This window comes from Sinocyclocheilus grahami, unplaced genomic scaffold (assembly GCF_001515645.1).
Source record: "Sinocyclocheilus grahami isolate Dianchi unplaced genomic scaffold, SAMN03320097.WGS_v1.1 scaffold197.1, whole genome shotgun sequence".
NCBI classification, from domain to species: Eukaryota; Metazoa; Chordata; class Actinopteri; order Cypriniformes; family Cyprinidae; genus Sinocyclocheilus; species Sinocyclocheilus grahami.
Genome location: NW_015505376.1, coordinates 508,384 through 513,634, shown reverse-complemented (window position 1 = coordinate 513,634; position 5,251 = coordinate 508,384). Strand labels below are relative to the sequence as shown.

General features: G+C 34.9%; 1 long non-coding RNA gene across 1 annotated transcript in view; it reads left to right on the top strand.

The window, feature by feature from the left end:
- Positions 1–4,895, top strand: part of LOC107595134 (uncharacterized) — an 18,845-nt gene extending 13,950 nt beyond the window's left edge. Inside the window, exons 2-3 of the long non-coding RNA XR_001610235.1 lie at positions 3,685–3,754; positions 4,763–4,895. This is a non-coding gene — a long non-coding RNA (uncharacterized lncRNA). The remainder of the gene's footprint in view (positions 1–3,684; positions 3,755–4,762) is intronic.
- Positions 4,896–5,251: the final 356 nt, after the last annotated feature.

The following is a 5,251-nucleotide window of genomic DNA, read 5'->3' as shown; positions in this document are numbered from 1 at the left end:
AAATAATTCTGTGATCACACTACGTCGGATCAATTCAGTTACTTTAGAATTCAATCAGAATTATAACATCTTCACAGTCAGTTTCAACGTTAGAAACTTACAACTTCAGACACAACAGATCTAATACAACTCTGCCACCACACTGCGTTGATTCAATTACTTTAGAATCTTACAGAATTATAAGAGACCAACAACAAGTTTCAGTTACTTTAGAAACTTTAAAGTTAAGCACTTTGCTTCAGTTACTTTAGAAACAACGATTCCAATACAGCTCTGCCACCACACTACATCGGGTTAATTCAGTAATTTTAAACAGAATTATACGAAATAGGCTTAAGAACTCCTCCTGCTAATACTGAATAAACTTATCTTCTATCCTTACCATTTCTTTTCTAGATTTTTTTTAAACGAAGGGGTTTCCCTGACAAATCCAGCAAAAAGAAAGAAACCGCTTTTCTTACCTTTTTCCTGCTTTTTGGAAACTCCTGCGCTGGGTGGCTCACCAATGTAAGAAAAATGATGAGGACGATGACGATCTCGATGAAGATGTTTATTGCAGCATATCAGTGATAAAGTACATGTAGTACCTTGGGTTCAACGGAGTCAGAAAGAACCCCGAGCATCCTACGCTCAAACATGAAAGAATTATCTCTATGATAATTAAGCTCTTTGTAGAGAAAGGAGAATAGTTTAATTGGAGTGTAAGTTTGGTCGAGGCAGACTATAATTTCTTACACTACAATGTAAAGTAGTGAGTGTACAGCTTGTATAACAGTGTAAATTTGCTGTCCCCTCAAAATAACTCAACACACAGCCATTAATGTCTAAACCACTGGCCACAAAAGTGAGTACACCCCTAAGTGGAAATGTCCAAATTGGGCCCAAAGTGTCAATATTTTGTGTGGCCACCGTTATTTTCGAGCACTGCCTTAACCCTCTTGGGCATGGAGTTCACCAGAGCTTCACAGGTTGCCACTGGAGTCCTGAAACACAAGAAAAGCTAAAATGTTGGGTTTGAAGACAATGAAAACACTTAATTTCATTTAATGTACATTAAAATTACATTACATGTATATATCACGGTTATACTACATTAATATTAGAATTGTTAACAGAAAAAAAAATCAAACAAATCAACACAAGTGTTGAGTGAGAGCTTTCACAATTTCTTATGAAAATTAATCATTTTCCAAGCCTAACTAAAGACAGACTTATTTTGAACTCCCATGTAGATCACAAATCACTGAAATTGGCTGATAAATGTAAACGTTATCGTGTTTTTATCCAGAAAAAAACACAGCTCCCCCATTTACCTCCATTTGTTTTTAAAGCAATCTTGCCCGGATAAACATGGCGGACGCGTTGACGTATCGCAACACCGGCTCAAAGCAGCCAATGAGGTGTCTAGGTATTTATTATGTCTATGCCTAAACCAGCCAAGGTGCCAGCACAAAAACACATTCAGCGAAATATTGTTTAATTAGCGGTATTGACCAAAATTCCTCCGTTTCAGGCCCCAGAAGGAAGAAAAAACGTATAAATAATAGTTTAATATGGCTTATTTTTCATTAAATTAAAAACCTTTTTAGACAAATTGTAATCGTTATGTAAAATTAGCTACAGGATCCCCTGCCTTCCAGAGAAATTGACCACACCATCCCCCCTGAATTTTTTTTACAATTGGACCACTGCCTTTTTACCTTTTTTTTTTTTGTTTAGTTTAAATGATTTTACTTTAGTAGGTAAAATGGTGAACGGACAATTGTATTTTAATTACCCTACATTAATGAATGTGGGCTATTAGGTCAGAAAGCCTTGAACTAAGAAGGTTAAAGGTGACTAGGCACAAGCAGTTTGACGTCTGTTTTCAGTATAATACCCATAATCTAAATTAAAAGTAAGTGTCCTCTTCAGCCATCTGTATCTTTTGGATGTCTTGGCTGATCCAATGTGACGCCGCTTCCTCTTGTTTATTTCCCCTGCTATAAAACCAAAGTAGGTTTTGTATTTATTGTTATGAGAACCAGGTGGTTTAAAACCTGCTTTATTATTTACCTTCTTGCAGATATTTTGTGTTTGGGCTCTGCTGTAACCCTGGATCATCCTGTGACGATTCAGCAAACGCATAATGCCGCGATCAAATTAACTTCCTGAAGAGTTCAAAGAGAAGGTAATTCTCTACCATAAGGCAGGTAAAGGATACAAATCAATTTCAAAGATTATGGGACTTCACCAATTTACAATCAGATCCATAATCTGCAAGTGGAAAATGCTCGGAACAGTGATGAATCTTCCTAGGAGTGGTCGACCGCCTAAAATCTCTCCATGGGCGCAATGTAAAATCATCCAAGAAGTCGCAAAAAATCCTGAAATAACATCTAAAGAGCTGCAGGCTATTTTTGCTCTATCTAAAGTCAAAGTTCATGAATCCACAATCAGGAAGAGACTGGACCTAATCAGGCATCGTGAGAGAGTACCAAGGCAAAAATCACTGCAGAAAAAGAAGAAAATAAATGCTCATCTCTTGTTGGAGAAGAAGATTCAGGAAACTGTAGTTTTTGAGAAAAATCTTGTAACGACAGAAGTGGAAGTTTTTGTTTAATAAGGATCCTATTGTGTCAGAAACAGGCTTGCAACAATCCACAGTAAAAACATGTTGCCAGCACTGTTACTCTTCTTATACACTTTTTTTTGTACTTATTTCTGTGTCAGGCATGAATAGTTATATATTTTTATGTATATATAATTTTGTTCACTCACTAAAGTTATTCTGTGCAATAGGATATTTATGCAGTAATATTTTTGTTCATCTCATTGTATGTGGCCTGACAGCAAAATAAGAGAAATGTTCATCAATATATTACTATTATAAACAAATAATAAACAAAACATGCATATATGTTCGTCATATCAATTACTTGGGTTATGACTGGGTTGGGACCTAAAATTGAATATCTGTAGAAAAGTGTAAATGCATTAGTTTGTTTTTTTGTTTATTTTCTATAGTCAAAGTCATCAAGTTGTAGTGGAAACATTACAGGAGTTTCCTTTTTAGAGCTATCCAAAATCACAGGCAGGACAGGTAGAATATGAGTTTTTGGAGGGCTCTTATTATGTAATGCAACATCAGTCCTGAAACTGACTGAGTGACACCCTGGGTAGTGGACTGTCAATCTGAATTGAAATTGTTCTGTGGAAACTGGGAGTTTCCTTTTTATGTGAATGTACAGATAAAGATGATTATATGGAAGTTTATGAAAGGCTTTTATTTTGTTATTTCTCATCAGACAGTTGTTTTCATATCATTTGGAAATTCTACATTTAATATTACTCAAAATTTGAAGTCATTTTCATTTTATCAGACCGTTTACAATAATACAAACATCTGTATTATAATTTTTTTTATTTATTCATTCGTCATTTATTTATTCATTATTGACAGAGACAACGAAACAGCATGGCGCTAGAATGACCGTGTTTTTCAAAGTGGAGGCTGGCCTAACCGCAGTCTATACTGCATAACACACGGATACTCGTGTGCTATAATAAAGACAGATGTGCGATGTGGATACTGCGTGGTATGCATAAAACTGAAGTCCATAATCATTTGTAAACTAGAGGTCTCTTATGTTGACACGTTGTGATGACTCTTATGAAGCGGGATTTAGTCAGCTGCTGCCCAAGCGTTTACACTTTGGCGTTAACATAAGCGATCTGTATCCGGATTTTGTCAATTTATGGGACACAAAGCCTGGTAGGATTAGTCTAAATGTTTTCGTGCAGTTTTTGAAAGGACATGTCAATTAGAACATGTAATTACAGAAAGAAGAAGCGATTTATGTCAATAGGTTACCGTGTTCCTTTAAACTGCATTGACTACGACGATGTCAGTTATTGTTTAGCTTATTATTTTTCCTTATCGTTTTCCTTTCGCTCGTTGTGTTTTATTAGGTCACAGTCGCTCCGTTTGGTGTCAGTTACACAGTGAAGATCGAAGTTAACCAGCCTCTTGCTAAAAACAATGTAACGTTAGTCGTATTCATATTTCATATATTTCGGAGCCTCCGTTGATTGAGGTTGAATTTTTAAAGAAGGTTTTGTTCGTGTTTTACTGAACCATTCAAAAGGTTGGAGTTTTAATTGAATTCGATTTTTTCAATTGTTTTTTATTCCGCAAGTAGGCTATAAATTCATTAGAAGTGCCATTTATAATGTTACAAAAAAATTTATTTCAAATAAATACTATTCTTTTGAACTTCTTCCTCATCAAAGAATCCTGTAAAAAGTCTATACAAAAATATTAAGGAGCACAACTTTTCCAGACTGATAATAAGAAATATTTATTGAGTAACAAATCAGCATATTAGACTGATTTCTAAGGGATGAATGTATAATGGCTGCTTTGCCATCACAGAAATATATTCAGCTAAATTTTACTTAATTTCAAATTGAAATAGGCTATATCACAATCTTACAGTTTTTAACTTTTTTTCTCAATCAAATAAATGCAGCCTTGGTGAACATAAGAAATGTCTTTCAAAAACATTAAATCTTATGACCTTGATCAAACTTTTGGTAGTGTAAATGTTTTATTATTTATTTAATAATTGTTTAAGTATGTATAATGAATTAAATTAGTATAACTGTTTGTCTGTCTAAATAGTTCACACTAAATATTTTTAATGTCACTGAACAGGTCTTCAAAACAGATCTAGCAGAGAGATCAAATGTAATGAATGTTTTGTTTTTTTAACTCTTATAGATACCTTGCTGGGCACTTCTACACTTCTTCCTTACTTCTACAGCACTTCTCAAAATCAACCTGAAGATTCAATCAAAGATTCATTCAGCAAGTGCATAATGCCACGATCAAAGGAAATTCCAGAAGATGTAAAAGAAAAATCACCCAAGCTGTATTTCTGCGTGTTCAGCTCCCACGCCAAGAAGATGGGAAATGACTGGCTGATACAGATTAATGCTCGTTGGTTCAGACAACTGTGATGCTGCGTTCTCTTCTAAAATGTTTTATTTTTCATCTGATTCATGTGATTATGTGTTTAAATTAGGCATGAGTATTCCCAAACACTATAACAGTTGCATCTCTGTGTGATAGCAGTGGCTGCTGGGATTTTTTTGTCTGGAGCCCTGATTTATAAATGGTCTTTGAAGCCAAACTTCTCTTCTATCTTACTGGTGTTCAGTTGGATGTTTTTCTCCTTGCAACATAAGACAAAGTTCTCTACCAGTTCCA